This window comes from Salvia miltiorrhiza, chromosome 8, assembly GCF_028751815.1.
Source record: "Salvia miltiorrhiza cultivar Shanhuang (shh) chromosome 8, IMPLAD_Smil_shh, whole genome shotgun sequence".
Taxonomy (NCBI): domain Eukaryota; kingdom Viridiplantae; phylum Streptophyta; class Magnoliopsida; order Lamiales; family Lamiaceae; genus Salvia; species Salvia miltiorrhiza.
In genome coordinates this window covers 37,875,150-37,892,021 of record NC_080394.1, presented here as the reverse complement: position 1 = coordinate 37,892,021, position 16,872 = coordinate 37,875,150, and the positions used below count along the sequence as shown (strand labels likewise).

The 16,872-nt window shown below is 34.8% G+C and overlaps 3 long non-coding RNA genes across 5 annotated transcripts; 2 read left to right on the top strand and 1 right to left on the bottom strand.

The window, feature by feature from the left end:
• Positions 1-9,232: 9,232 nt before the first annotated feature.
• Positions 9,233-16,823, bottom strand: LOC130996644 (uncharacterized). 3 transcript variants are annotated; one of them, XR_009092707.1, is made up of 7 exons: positions 16,684-16,823; positions 16,502-16,586; positions 15,359-15,419; positions 12,024-14,788; positions 11,141-11,225; positions 9,996-10,056; positions 9,233-9,425 (listed from the first exon to the last, which is right to left on the bottom strand). It is a non-coding gene; the product is annotated as an uncharacterized LOC130996644 (long non-coding RNA). The 3 variants fall into 3 exon arrangements; XR_009092709.1 differs by lacking the exon at positions 9,996-10,056; XR_009092708.1 differs by lacking the exon at positions 15,359-15,419.
• On the top strand, positions 10,066-11,478 carry LOC130996646 (uncharacterized). Its single transcript, XR_009092711.1, has 2 exons — positions 10,066-11,072; positions 11,232-11,478. It is a non-coding gene; the product is annotated as an uncharacterized LOC130996646 (long non-coding RNA).
• On the top strand, positions 15,429-16,839 carry LOC130996645 (uncharacterized). Its single transcript, XR_009092710.1, has 2 exons — positions 15,429-16,433; positions 16,593-16,839. It is a non-coding gene; the product is annotated as an uncharacterized LOC130996645 (long non-coding RNA).
• The last annotated feature ends 33 nt before the right edge of the window (positions 16,840-16,872 follow it).

Genomic DNA, 16,872 nt, shown 5'->3' with positions numbered 1-16,872 from the left:
ACTGGTGGAGATTCACCAATCCTTGGTTGCGTGAAGAACAACTCGCTTGCTAGGAGACTGCAGTATTGCAATAATGATGCTTATGATGTGTTACGCACCCAATCTGAATTGAGTCCTACGGACAAGGCTATTGTGATGCAATGCTTTCAAAATAAAAAAAGTGCAGGAGTATGAAATCAGGCAGTCTTGATGATTTATATCCAAATTTTTTACAGAGGGATGATCTTCTTCAGATTCAAAGATATTATGTTATGAAGGATTGAAGTTAATTCTATGAATAGACGTAACTTTATCCATCCTTCAATTATAAATGCATGGGCGTCCATATTAAACCTTAGCCAAAATCTTGGAACGAATAATAATCTCGTTCGTTTCATTTCCTCCACAGACATATATGTAAGTTTTTAAAAGTATATTTGATGGGGCTAAAAACAATATAATATGTGAACTGATAGTTCTAATTCATCACAGGTTGATTGTGTCGGACCTACATGGATGACATACGATGAGCAACAACAACCATTCTTCCTAGCTAACTATGACCCCTGAGTAACGAGAATATCAAGAACAACCTCTTGGTCTTATTGACATGGTAGCGTGGTTATTTTTTATTGTTTATTAGTTATGTCTTAATAATAAAAACCTTAATTTTTTATTTTTATTTTTATTTAACACAGTTCTTCTTCCCGATATATACCAAAGCACACCAATATGCGTTGTGTGTGGACACCAGTAAAGGGATAGTGTTTGTCATAATCAGTGATGCAGATTTTAACGAACATGGTGTTATTGAGACGCACGAGCTGCTGTGCGATGTTTTTGTAAGTCTACATTCAAACTTTATTATAATTACAACCCTTTTACAATGTAAACTGAAAAAATGATTATATATGGCAGCGAAACTTGTTGACGGACTTCCTGTATTACAACAATGAGGCACTTAAAGCATCGTGTGTGGCCAATTCTACAACATAGGTGGTTAAGTTCTTTACTGCAGATGGTATGAATAAATATGATGGAGCCGTTTATCTGATGAGTATTATGGAGTATTTCAAGGGTGATCCTGTATCAGTTCGGAAATCTGCTTTATTGAATGCATCTCCACAACATCTTTGGGTAATGAGGATTAGATATTGTGTAGCAATAATTGGATGGGTACGAAATGCAGTGCTGAACTCAGTTTTAAAATATTCAACTGATAACTATGGCTCTCTGGTAGTGAATGATTGTGCGAAAGTTGAGCAGTTATTGATGAGTTGATTTTACTATATGGTAGTTTAACAAATATCAATTGGTGTCATGTTTTATGTTTTGAACTTTATTGTGATAGACAGTTTTTGGAGATGATTGCTCTTTTTGTGGAATTTTATGATATGATAGACTTGGATTTAATCGTAGTTACTATAACCAATGGCATTTTTTTTTCATTCTGTATATTATTGTTGGAAGTGTCTGATAAAAACCAAACAACTTTTACATAGATTTGTCATATCGTCAGTACCTTAATATTGATATCTATGAAGTAGTATATCAATGTCGTGACTGCGAGTATTTGATTAATGTTCTTTAATTGAATTAAACAGTATATTCGCACCAGTTTGTAGTAGAAATATAATTTTTTCTTTACTTTGTGAATAGCATAATAAATTTTGAATATATAAATAATAATTTGTTATTTTGGGGCTATCACAAGTATTTGCAAACTTAAGTTCATTCAAAAACTTTAACATGTTCATTAACAAATAAAGTTTTTAAAGTAAAGATATAATGTTCAAATCAAGTTCAAAATAAATAATGTTCATAACAATTTTGTTCAGAACAAGGTCGTGTTCATGTATATGTTCAATTCGTTAAAATTATGTTCATAACAGAATCATGTTCATAACAATTTTGTTCAGAACAGGGTCATGTTCATGTATATGTTCGTTAAAGTTAAGTTCATAACAGAATCATGTTCATAACAATTTTGTTCAGAACAGAGTCATGTTCATGTATATGTTCGTTAAAATTATATCTATAACAGAGTCATGTTCATAACTGAATGAGAATTGAGTGATATACGAAATTGAATGATTTACGGGATTTACATATTTACCATCTTTGGATTAAATAAATAAAAAATAAAATGATATTCTGGTGAAATCTGGTTCGTTGATTAGGGTGAGATGAATGGCCTTGATTTGATCTGTATTCTTTATCTAAGGGAGTGGTCTCCATTAAATGCGAGCGACCATGTTTGATTATATATAAACTAGATAGAATAAGATAAGATATCATATTTTATATAATTCATATTAGTTAGTTGTTAGTATTGTTGATTATTATATTTAGTATTTTATATTATGGTTGACGCAATAAACTAACCAATATTATATTAAAAAAAATCTTTTTATAGATAGACCACTATAGTCTATAGCTTAATTTATTTTGTATGTGCATACAATATAGCGAAATAATACCTTCTGACGTACATATTTATGAACATGATACTTTATACAAACATATATATGAAAATAAGTTTTAGTACGAACTATATATATGAACCTTTTTTGTTCTGTGAACATTGTAATGGACATGATAAGTTTTCAAAATATTACGTGTAAAATTTTATATTATGTGTGACTCAATAAAATAAGCAATATTTAAAGTGATTTTTTTTTTTTTTTTGTAGTGAAACCACATATCTTAATTTATTTTGTATGGGCACTAAATATACCGAAATGATACATTCAAACGTACCTATTTGTGAACGTTATCCTTGAAACGAACATAAATATGAACATATGTTTTAAAACTAAAAAATACATAAATTCTGCAAATGAACATTAAATAAAAAAATTGAAGCAACGCATCTTTTATGTGACCAACCTTACCAAAAACCAATATAAACTAATACCGAACTAAATTCATTATTATTAATATCATATTATTGCATTAGGCAATAATTATATTAACCAAAACAACATCAGAATGAGCAACAATATCAAAATCAATTTGAGGTTTCTATTTTGTTTCTTCAAATACTTGATTTCTGCAGATGATACTTCATTCTCTCGAACAAGATCATCGATTCTATTTTTAAAATTTCCATTTTCTGCCTCCAATCCATCTCGCTCATTTCGTATCCGTTGGTAAAAATGTTTCTGATATGGTGTAATGTCTGGATCTAGCCATTCAAAAAGCTTGCAATTATCATCCTATCAAAACAACGAAACAATAGTTATAACTGGGCTGAGTTGATTTGCTAATGAATGAGTAAAAAGATTAGTACATACCGTTCTTGATCTACAACAGTAATATCTTTGATATGGATTGTCGAATGACTTAGAAGTCTTGATGTCAGCTCTACATTCATGGTAACAAAACGTATGATGATGGCCACTAGTCATATTTATCATTTTGGGGATAGAGTATTTTGAGGACATAAATCTGAGAACAATATAAGTATTTTGTGCATTACGCTGTATATCAATATTTTGCATTTATTCCGTCGTAATCGTATTAGTTTTAGCATGTTACTTAATGATAATTTGTATGAAGTTACGAACTTATGTTTTGAACTGCAATATTTGTTCAAAATCATTTATTTGTTCAAATCATTTAAGTATTATATAATTTCATTGTAATTTTTTTGAACTTAACATGTCCATTGAATGTAATAAAAGAACATGTACATAATATATATTACAAAAAACATTTATTGCCAATATAGATCTAATCAGTTAATATATAAAGTTTGAATGTGTTTATTAAATATGTTCATTGAGAATAATATGAACATTATATATATGTTCATCGAACATGTTTTGTTCGATGAACTTACGTCTTCAACATGTATGTAATGTACAATTAAATCGATATACCTCCATATTGTTCTAAAATATTAAATGAACATGTTTTATTCGATGACCTTAGTTTTCGAACTTAGTTTGAATGCGTTTATCAAATATGTTCATTGAAATAATATGAACATTATATGTAATTCACAATTATACGTTATTCAATCAGATAATATATGCGTTCAAACATTTCTTTCGTTATGGTATCTGTATTTTTTATGATAATTCAAATTCGTCATTAATTTATAAATATTGAATTGAAAAAAAATAATAGTTTAATATCTATCCTGAAAATTGTTTCAAAATTTCTGCACACACCTTCTGAACTTATTTGAACGAAACTAGTCAAAGAGGTTTACGGAGTTGTATACAATCGTAACTACCGTATCATAATTATGGAGTTTCTAAAATTAAATAAGATTTGATTGATGTTAATTATGGGATTAAACGGTTATGAAAATTATGGAATTACAATTACATCCTTTCGGCCCAAATAGTATTGAATGTAAATGAATTAATCAAATCCGTCCGATCGAGTTATATCAAGGGCCATTATTTGGTCTCTATTCTTTGTTTATTTTATGGTCTCCATAGAACTCTATCCTATACATATATATATATATATACATATATATATATATATATATATGGGAGGGCTAAAATAAGAGCATTTCTAGATATAAAATAAGAATCATTTTCAGCCTTTAGATCATCAAGATATATATATATATATATATATATATAATTGGTTACATAAAATATATGAAGCTAATACTTTATTTGCCAAAATAAGTTATATTGTCCCAGTTTCATATTCATTTGGCATTTTAATTTGTCCTCCAAATTCATACTCTTTTTTTTTTATTTTTAGTAAAATTATTTCACACAATTCCATAAAAGGTGAAACTCTTGCATTATTTTAAAGTAGAGTCTATGCCAAGTTGCAAGCACCACTCGCAACCGTTAAGATTCGAATACGTGGCCTTTTTCGTGATAACAAAACCCATAAATCAGATCGATCTGCAATAATCTTAGTGCATCTTCAGTAGAGAGCCCCCTCTATGAGGTGGTCCCCACATTAGAGTCCCCTCCACAATGGTGGACTCTATAATGGGCTCCATAAATTTAATTTTTATTTTGTCCAAAATAAGGCATTTCAAGATTAAAGTAAATATCAAATTTTACTATAAAATATTTCATTAAATTTAAATTCAAAAATTACAATAATTAAAATCGAAAAGAAAATTAAAAAAAATTACAATTAAAACTATTTGGAAACATACACTTTGAATTAGTGTTGCCAAGGGCCGACCGGAACCGGCGGTTCGACCCTGAACCGGCCCGCCGGTCAACGGTTCCGGCCCGGACCGTTGACCAACGGGCCGGTTCAGGGCCGAACCGCCAGTTATCCGGGCCGGTTAAGGTTCATAGGGTTGCCAACCCTGAACCGCCGGTCCGGCCCGCCGGTTCGGCCCTGAACCGCCGGGTCCGACCAATTTTTTTTTTCTTTAATTTTATATTCAAATCCTTATAATTTTAGCTAAATGTAGTTTCACTATTTATAGTGTACTACACATGGTAGAAAATCCTACATTTTTCAATGTGGGATAATGTAGCTTCACTATTTATAGTGTATTACAAATGGTAGAGAATCCTACATTTTTCAATGTGGGATAATGTAGCTTCACTATCTATAATGTACTACGCATTATAAAGAATCCTACATTTTTCAATGTGGGATCACTCAACCTAACTTATAAATATATAACTTAAATTCATGTAATAACTTATAACTTCTAAATATATAACTTATAAATATGTAACTTATAACTTATAAGGTCTAGGGATCAATTAGTTAATATTAGTTAGTTTACTTATTCAATTTTAAAGATTATGTAATTTGTATCCTTGTAATATTCTTTTGGTACGTAGAATAAATTCAATAAAGATGTCTATTTTTATGAATTCATTTGAATTTTTGGTTCTCAATGTGTTAATTATTTTTCCTTTATTTTATTTCAATTCAATTCTCATGTAATATATTATAACTTATAACTTATAAATATATAACTTATAACTTATAATTTATAAATATATAACTTATAACTTATAACTTAGAAATATAACTGGCACCGTCAATTGACATATGTATGCCTTTGATAACGTGCCTTAGTTATATACTTATATCAAACATTTGAAAACATATATTTTTTGTAATAGAGAGTCAATTGATTAATTTTATGTTACTTTTCATCGTTGATTCTTGACTCCCTTTTATGAACACTCTATAGAAAAATTAATTAATAATTAATTGAGGGCCTAAAAAATATTAATTGATTTTGATTACTAATATTTTTTTGAAAGTCATACCTGACGGTTCATTTGATGGGTTTTCTCCCATAATTTAATGTTAGTCCAACAATTTGATTGAGAGAAGAGGGGTTTCAAAATTAGTAAAAGTAATTATGTCAAATCTACTAAAAAACACATTATTTTAAATAAGTGTGCCATGATACATCCATTCGAATAAAAATTCGATATATTAATAAAGAGGCCTTGAATTCATTTTCCCCCATCTCCCAATTCAAATAAAAAAATGTAACCGTTATATCTTCACGCCATTAGACAAATTAAAAAGACCAATGAATGATTAAGAATGAAAGTCTATATATGCTATAGATAATTTAAGTTGAGTGATCTCACATTGAAAAATATAGGATTATTTACAATGTGTAGTACAATATAAATATTGAAGCTACATTAAGTTAAAATTATCCCACATTGAAAAATGTAGGATTCTCTACAATGTGTAGTACACTATAAATAGGAAGCTACATTAAGTTGAAATTATCCCACATTGAAAAATGTAGGATTCTCTACAATGTGTAGTACACTATAAATAGGAAGCTACATTAAGTTGAAATTATCCCACATTGAAAAATGTAGGATTCTCTACAATGTGTAGTACACTATAAATAGTGAAGCTACACTAAGTTGAAATTATCCCACATTGAAAAATGTAGGATTCTCTACAAGGTGTAGTACACTATAAATAGAGAACCTACATTTGATTAAAATTAAAATATTATTTAAGTTGAGTAATTTCAAAATTAAAAAAAAAAAAAAAAAAAAAAAAAAAAACGAAAAAGCCCGGAACCGCCGGTTTTCGGCCCTTGAACCGCCGGTTCTCGGCCCGGACCGGAACCGCCGGTTCAGGGTTAGAAAACCGGCCCTTTTAATATCATCCGGGCCGGTTCAGGTTCGCCGGATTCCGGACCCTGAACCGCCGGTTCGGGCCCGGAACCGGCGGTTCCTGAACCGGCGGCACCACTACTTTGAATCCCTAATCAAAAAGTGTAGGAGTGCACTATAAAAAGAGACTATATTGATTTGATTTTATATTGAATCTCGGTTCAAAAAGTGTTGGCTTCTCGACAATGTGAAGTACAATATAAAAAGAGATTATATTAATTTGATTTTGTATTGAACCCCACATCAAAAAGTATAAACTTGTGTACAATTTGAAGAATTTTTAAATATTTTTAAAATTTAAAAAAAAAATTAATTTTTTAGGGACATTTTCTGGTCAAGCGGAGCTTGCTTCATCGTGCCCCTTCTCGAGGCGGGGTGCTTGATCTAGTGAGCCCTGCTGGATATTGTTGGGTATCTTCGCCTAGCCGGAGGTTCACCGCTTGATTCCCGACCGTCCTGCCGCCTTCACACGACACTCAAGTGTCAAGTTCCCACTTCAAGTTTCCTTCTTCTTCTTCCTCTTCTACTGCCTCTTCTTTTGTACCTGCAGAAATTCAAAGAACAGAAGCAAGTAAACTAGAAAAAGGAAATAAAAGAGATAAAGAAAACAGGAAAGAATCAGGTGGGAAAGTGTGCCCTTTCGGACACAGTGGCTCAGATTTTCCCACAGTAGGCAAGGCTTCTTCCGGCAGCTCAATGAATCACGGCAAAGGGGAGATGGAGAATCTGATTGGCGCACAGATCTTGCATGCACAACCACCAAGATTAGGAATCCAATGGTCAGGATTCCGGCGGCTCACACACCCTCAGCTTATCACCAAAACAAGAGTCCGATGGTCAGGATTTCGGCGATACAAGCACTCAATCGGAGCAAAGTTCACACCCACAGTCACCAATCAGGAAACCACGAACAGGAATCCGGCGACACTTCAAGAAGGAATAGCAGAGCCTTCCGAGTGAAAACAGTGTGTAAAACTTGCCTACGATTGAAGGACTTGTAGCAGGGATAAAAAGGAGTGGAGCATTAATGTCGAAGGTGGGGAAACGAGGAGATGGGGCGGTGGAAGGGCGGTGGAGAGGGGAAGACAAAAGGTTAGGAGGGGAGAGATGAGAGCGGCGCAGGGGAGTGAGGATATGAGAGGGGGGGGCTGAGTGAGATGAGGTAAATCAGATGTGGTAGTGGGCTAGGGTTAGGGAAAAGGGTTGGGGAAGGTTTTGGGCCAGAGGAGTTAATGAGAATTGGGCCAACTCTCCACAGATATGCTGTTATGCCATATGTTCAATGAGATGGCTGTTTTGATTATATATAACGCCCAATTCTTATTGAAAAATGTACCTGGCAATGGCATGTAGGAATCCATGTTTCCGCTGTAAATTCCACTTGCTTTATTTTGTATCCTTCTTATTACAATATTATGTTGAACAAATATAAACCGTAGATGTTCGTTACATTGAAGTAAATTTTGTACAAGGAAAGTTTGAACTCTGAGAACAGTATTAATTGTGCGCGCAGCTCTTTGGGACATTTCGATTTGAGGTCCTATGTGACTTCATGAGGGAGCTTTATTTTAATACAATTAGGACTCGTCCTTGACGCTAAGCGTGTGCAGTCGAGCGAGCTCCGAGGTTTAGGGCCCAAGAGAGAAAGAAAGGGGCGGCTGTCACAGCCCGCCTTAACTAAGGATAGTTAAGCCGAGTGATCTACGACTAGGGATGGGGTTAAAGAAGAAGGGGAAGAAAAGGGGCGTCATTTATAGCCGTAAAACTTACTCATCTTAATAAAACTCGTCATTTTTATTCATTAATACTCAATTGAAAACAGTCTATGAAAGACAGCATAAAACTTAATTAATATCATTAATCAAGTTATACATCGTATGAAACCATTCTCTTAAGACTCAAAGTATGACATAACTGTAACACCCCGGTTTTCCCAAGACAAAAAAAAAAAAAAAAAAAAAAAAAAAAAAATAGAAAAATAATGGAAAACTTAATAGAGCTGAATAAACCTGACAATTTACCCTTTTAAATGGGTTATTTATAATTTGAAGAGATAAAATGAAAGGCATTGAGTGATGCCAATCAATTGATAATATTTATACTCACAGGATTGCATAAGTTTAGTTTCGCGACTCTGATCATAACCAACAATAACTTTATTAATAGAAATATGAGTTAAAAAGTTTTAGCTCAACAAGATAATATTGCATCATATAATAGAAGTTCTTAGTTTAGGGAATTGAAAGACAAGATAACAAGCTAGTCATTAGCGGAAGCAAAAGCCAGCGTGGAACCCTAGCCTCAGCTCAACCCCATCTGCACCATCCGATCAACCTGAAAACATTTAAAAATATATTGGGCTGAGCACTAGTGTACTCAGTGAACATGAGTTTGCAAGATATTTTATGAAATAATTAAATAGAGCAGTTTATCCAATATCACAATCATGACTCAGAAGGTTTTAAAACAGAAATTCACTTCTAAGCATGACAAAACTTTTCTCATTAAGTGGCGCGCCATGGACGTTCGATTGTTACTCGCTGCTTATGATCCCGGACCTCTAGCCACCGACGGATCGCTTTCTTTTCTCCCATTTATCAATCTCGGGACGCACCCGGTCAGATCAATAATCATTTATGTGCTTCGGAACACATCCAGACAAGCACCCTTATAACGCCTCTTAGCTTTGTTAGTGCACGATGGCGATCAACCCATCGAGCCACTAACCTTGTGTACACAATCCTCATCTAACGTGTTAGGCCAAATGAGAATCTCGATCGATGCTTATGCGAGCATTAAACAATACAGAACGCACATAAAAACATTTATATTGGATAAACAAATAACTTTCATGAAATATCAGAGCTTATATAACTCAAGATACATTTGTAAAATAAAGCCCACCTCAAAGTGGAGATTCGATACTTGGTTCACTTGAAGCTTTACTGCCCTTGGTTACTCGAACCTACAAGAAATCTATTCTTAAATAGGTCTCGAGGTTTCATTCAAATTTTCTAGGTAAAAGGAATTACTAACTATTGATACACTTTGCCCAGATTAAGAAGATAAACATTACTAATAATAGTAACAATAATATAAATCCCCAAAATAATTAATAATTTAATAGTAAATCCAAACTTATAAAATAATTAGCAATTTATAAAGAATAGGATTGTTTATAAAAATATGGTCCAATATACTATGAATAATTGAAGCTCATATTGCCCAAATAAATCAAAATTTCGGCCCATAAAAATATAAAAGCCCAACTAATTAAGGGAAGCCCAAATGAATTAAAGTTAGAAAAAAGAAACTCTCTCTCTCTCTCTTCAAAGCAATCGGCTCTCCCTCCCTCTTCTCTCACTGCGCCGCCCACCTCCCTCTTTCGCACATATCAATCGACGAGCGGCCATGGAGGGCCGCCGCCACTGCCGTTCTCCCCCTCTGCTGTGACCGGCGGCGCTTGTCCTTCGGCCGCGCCGCCCCGTTCGTCTTCCTCGGATCCTATTATCTCTCTTCCTCTCACGCTCTCAGCGGAAACAGCAGCTCAAGAAAGACTGCTGCCCCTGCTGCTCTGGCGTCTGCCGCCTCACGCCGCCACCGTCGTCCGGTCTGTCTCGCCATCATCCAGCCACCGGTCGCTGCCGCCTTGTGCCGCCGACTTCCCCGATCAGACATTCAGCCCCAGAAACGAAAAGGATACTCTCCCCACCCTTCGACTCTCAACAACCCAAACCAAGATAAGTAAAGGAATTTCAGATTTGAAAAAAAAAATTGAATCCTGAGTATTCTGATTTTATCAAAAGTCTTGATTTATAAGTATGTTCTGGTGGTTGACAGATTGAAGATTTATGAGTTGGGAAGGGTCCGATTATGAGAATAGAGTCTGCAGATTGGTTTTTAGGAAATTTATGCCAAGTATGATTTTGGTTGAGGTTTTACGGATTATGAAAATTGTCCACTGAAAAAAAATGCTAAGTTGTAAGTCTTCTAGTTCCTGCTGTGATTGTTTATGCAAAATAATAAAGATTGCAGGAAGTTAAATCGACCTCAATGAGTGATGTTGGAGATGTGGTTCTGATTGTGTATACATATATCTTCTTTAATGTTGGCTACTTGGCTGTCTTTGTTTGTCTGCAGGAGATTCAAGCGAGTGAGGACATGTCAAAGCTTGAAGAGTAAAAAGATAAAGAGTAAAGGAGCTGAAGAGAAAAGGATAGATGGAATTTACCGATCAATAATTGATTGATTTTGTGTCGATATGTGGGGAACAATGCAAAGAAATGGTTTTTATAGGAAGGTAAAAGGCAGCGTGGTCGTTTGTAGATGCTGCAATTGTTTGTAAAGAAAAATGCAAATTGAAGAAGTTCGACGTGGGTTCCTACAATTCACAATCTCAAATCTTAGTGCTTATGCCTTTATTGGGCTAATAAGAAATCCACCATTTTGGGCTTGTAAAAATTTTAAGAAGTAGAATTAATATAAATATTGAAGTATACCCCATATAGTTTAGTAATATCTCATAATTGTTGATCAATCAAAATAATATCCTTGATCTTTAACTATAAAATTTCTTTGAATGAAAATAATTCATTTAATACTGGGCGTGTATCAATAATTTCTAAATAAAATGGGTCTTCTATAATCTTAGGAAAAAAAGTCGGGATTTCACATACCTCCCCCCTTAAAAAAAATTTCGTCCCCGAAATTCGCATACTCATTTTCTAATTTGGAATACTAGGTCTTCATTCTATCATTCTACCCTTTTGTGACTTTTCTCATCCTGTGATGGTCCCACTTTTGTTCATAGCTAGTGATTCTTCGTAGCTTTAGCTATTTTAGAACAATATATATGTTCTAAAAGATCAATCTCACTATCAAATATTCTCATATCATAATACTATAGATCGTATGCTAGACACGTAGTCATACCTGTTAGATTCTCATCATCTTGAGCTTCTTGACACTGGTTTAGGGCATAAGCCCTAGCTTGGTATGATGGCCATTGATTGGCTAAGTTTCCCTGCTTCTGATGTTGCTGGGTTTTTTCGCCGTTCTTCCTTGGGTGTGGGCATGCCATTGCAAAGTGCCCAAATTGTCCGCAGTTGTAACAAACATTGGACCCCTTCCTGCATTCACCCGCATGGGGTTTTTGACACTTCAAACATAGGGGTTTTTCTCCAATCATAGATTGTTGTTGTGGCTGGTTCTGATTCCAGTTTTCTGTCCACGGTTTCTTCTCATTTTCGAAATCTTTCTCATTCCATTTCCGTTTTCCCTTTCCATTATTTGGATATGACGTGTGTTCAGACTGTGCAGGTGCTTTTCCTTTCTCTCTCGGTAGTAGTGACTCGATGGTGAGAGCCCTACTTAGTGTTTGTGCATAAGTGAGACCTCCCTGACTTGCTAGGGAAATTGAGATTTCGGGGCGTAATCCGTTTCTGAATCTCTCTGCTCGTTTTTCGTCAGTGTCCACTAGATGTGGAGCGTACCTTGACAATTGGTTAAAAGCTCGATCATACTCTGTGACTGTTCCGTTTCTTTGTTTCAAGTTCCAGAATTCATTTGGTTAACAGGACTTAACAATATTGTATGTGAATCAATCATAAAACTATGCGTGCTACAAGAAAGTAAATTTGAACAACACGCATAAAGTTTGAATAAATTACTTATATATATGCCTCAAGAGAGGACTTCCATAGTATTCAAAATAATAGTGCATCTCAAAGGAGTTCTTTTGGTTAATACGATTGAACATCGTCAGATGTTAACTAATCATAATAACTAGGCGTGTTACGGAAAGAAAATTTTGAGAAACACGCATTAAAGCACGAACAAGATACTTATGTATTATATGCCTCAAAATAGGACTTTCATTATACTCAATAGAATAGCGTGTTTCCAAGTATTTATTTGAAATACATAGGCACAATACAATAATATATATTTTAAAGATTGGGGTGTCTAGGTAAGGTCTGAGTTAAATGTAGAATAATCTGACCTTACAACCAAAAGGTTAGGTGATTATATCAAGAGAAACGTTATTCCAAACAACTATTACAACTACTAATCTAATAACACAGGCGGGCAGTTGTTCTCTCCTAACTTTCTTGTGATAGCTTTCTCAATTTCGTTCTTAGGACCTTCTTCCGGTGTCAATGGCCTTAGCTTGATGCTCTTGGTCAGCTGTAGAAAATCGCCCATCACTGATCTTGTGCGTGTTAGTTGTCCCTGTTTTTCATCATTAAGGTGTCACACGAGTCCCATCGATGATTCGATATCTAATACTCTTCCATTGCGTGCATCCATTTAAGTGTCGTAAATTCTCCTAAAAATTCCTCGAATAAACCATCTGGCTTCTTGATATAGTTGTGAAACTTCTCTTCGTACTGTTCTTACAAGTACATTGGAGTGCAATGCTTATAGAATTTCTTGCCTTGTTTGTCCATCTAAAAAGAAGAACCAGTAACATTCAAATATAATAGCGCTAGGCTAGATCTAAGTTTCTCTATTCTGTAAACATCATAGATTCTCTATAAGCATTCTATGTTCTTCAAAGTTCTAGTCTTCATAAACTTAAAGATCTCTAGACAAACGTCTAGTTCATATGGATCGAAATCCTATCATAGCATTAGACAGTCCACCTCTAACTATGAGGTAAAACATACTCTTAAGCTCATAGCTTTAGTTGACTATTGAGTCAACCTACTCATAACCGTTAAGTCAAAAAGGTTATAAATAACCTAAGTTGACAAATAGTATCATTTATGCCATGTGAAATATTCTTAACATGCATGGGGTTAAAAATCATAACATATCTTTAATCATAAATGATTCATAGAATCAAAACATAAATAACATATCATTTCTCTTTCAAACATGCTTATGTGAGCTCAGAGAGACTCATCATAATATCCTTCTTCTGAAAATGGATCACGTGGGCTCAGAGAGTCCCATCATGATTACATTCTTTGCTTCTTGTAAGGACTCGCTGGTCCAAATATCATACTTTTCTTTCATTGCATAAACAGTCTCTCTGCATATGTAATATCATTCAAGCATTTAACAAGGTATCTTTTGCGCACACTTTCTTGAAATAAAGTCATTTATTTGAAAATTTTGAAACGTACCTTTGCTGATCAGGCAGTGAGACGGTGAGCTGAGGTTTGCAGAAATGCTTAGAAGTCTAGAAGTACTATTCTAGACTCGAAATAATTCAACTAGCGGTAGTCAGAGACACGAAAGAAAACTTGTGCTCTGATACCATTATGTAACACCCCGGTTTTCCCAAGACAAAAAAAAAAAAAAAAAAAAAAAAAAAAAAAAAAAAAAAATAGAAAAATAATGGAAAACTTAATAGAGCTGAATAAACCTGACAATTTACCCTTTTAAATGGGTTATTTATAATTTGAAGAGATAAAATGAAAGGCATTGAGTGATGCCAATCAATTGATAATATTTATACTCACAGGATTGCATAAGTTTAGTTTCGCGACTCTGATCATAACCAACAATAACTTTATTAATAGAAATATGAGTTAAAAAGTTTTAGCTCAACAAGATAATATTGCATCATATAATAGAAGTTCTTAGTTTAGGGAATTGAAAGACAAGATAACAAGCTAGTCATTAGCGGAAGCAAAAGCCAGCGTGGAACCCTAGCCTCAGCTCAACCCCATCTGCACCATCCGATCAACCTGAAAACATTTAAAAATATATTGGGCTGAGCACTAGTGTACTCAGTGAACATGAGTTTGCAAGATATTTTATGAAATAATTAAATAGAGCAGTTTATCCAATATCACAATCATGACTCAGAAGGTTTTAAAACAGAAATTCACTTCTAAGCATGACAAAACTTTTCTCATTAAGTGGCGCGCCATGGACGTTCGATTGTTACTCGCTGCTTATGATCCCGGACCTCTAGCCACCGACGGATCGCTTTCTTTTCTCCCATTTATCAATCTCGGGACGCACCCGGTCAGATCAATAATCATTTATGTGCTTCGGAACACATCCAGACAAGCACCCTTATAACGCCTCTTAGCTTTGTTAGTGCACGATGGCGATCAACCCATCGAGCCACTAACCTTGTGTACACAATCCTCATCTAACGTGTTAGGCCAAATGAGAATCTCGATCGATGCTTATGCGAGCATTAAACAATACAGAACGCACATAAAAACATTTATATTGGATAAACAAATAACTTTCATGAAATATCAGAGCTTATATAACTCAAGATACATTTGTAAAATAAAGCCCACCTCAAAGTGGAGATTCGATACTTGGTTCACTTGAAGCTTTACTGCCCTTGGTTACTCGAACCTACAAGAAATCTATTCTTAAATAGGTCTCGAGGTTTCATTCAAATTTTCTAGGTAAAAGGAATTACTAACTATTGATACACTTTGCCCAGATTAAGAAGATAAACATTACTAATAATAGTAACAATAATATAAATCCCCAAAATAATTAATAATTTAATAGTAAATCCAAACTTATAAAATAATTAGCAATTTATAAAGAATAGGATTGTTTATAAAAATATGGTCCAATATACTATGAATAATTGAAGCTCATATTGCCCAAATAAATCAAAATTTCGGCCCATAAAAATATAAAAGCCCAACTAATTAAGGGAAGCCCAAATGAATTAAAGTTAGAAAAAAGAAACTCTCTCTCTCTCTTCAAAGCAATCGGCTCTCCCTCCCTCTTCTCTCACTGCGCCGCCCACCTCCCTCTTTCGCACATATCAATCGACGAGCGGCCATGGAGGGCCGCCGCCACTGCCGTTCTCCCCCTCTGCTGTGACCGGCGGCGCTTGTCCTTCGGCCGCGCCGCCCCGTTCGTCTTCCTCGGATCCTATTATCTCTCTTCCTCTCACGCTCTCAGCGGAAACAGCAGCTCAAGAAAGACTGCTGCCCCTGCTGCTCTGGCGTCTGCCGCCTCACGCCGCCACCGTCGTCCGGTCTGTCTCGCCATCATCCAGCCACCGGTCGCTGCCGCCTTGTGCCGCCGACTTCCCCGATCAGACATTCAGCCCCAGAAACGAAAAGGATACTCTCCCCACCCTTCGACTCTCAACAACCCAAACCAAGATAAGTAAAGGAATTTCAGATTTGAAAAAAAAAATTGAATCCTGAGTATTCTGATTTTATCAAAAGTCTTGATTTATAAGTATGTTCTGGTGGTTGACAGATTGAAGATTTATGAGTTGGGAAGGGTCCGATTATGAGAATAGAGTCTGCAGATTGGTTTTTAGGAAATTTATGCCAAGTATGATTTTGGTTGAGGTTTTACGGATTATGAAAATTGTCCACTGAAAAAAAATGCTAAGTTGTAAGTCTTCTAGTTCCTGCTGTGATTGTTTATGCAAAATAATAAAGATTGCAGGAAGTTAAATCGACCTCAATGAGTGATGTTGGAGATGTGGTTCTGATTGTGTATACATATATCTTCTTTAATGTTGGCTACTTGGCTGTCTTTGTTTGTCTGCAGGAGATTCAAGCGAGTGAGGACATGTCAAAGCTTGAAGAGTAAAAAGATAAAGAGTAAAGGAGCTGAAGAGAAAAGGATAGATGGAATTTACCGATCAATAATTGATTGATTTTGTGTCGATATGTGGGGAACAATGCAAAGAAATGGTTTTTATAGGAAGGTAAAAGGCAGCGTGGTCGTTTGTAGATGCTGCAATTGTTTGTAAAGAAAAATGCAAATTGAAGAAGTTCGACGTGGGTTCCTACAATTCACAATCTCAAATCTTAGTGCTTATGCCTTT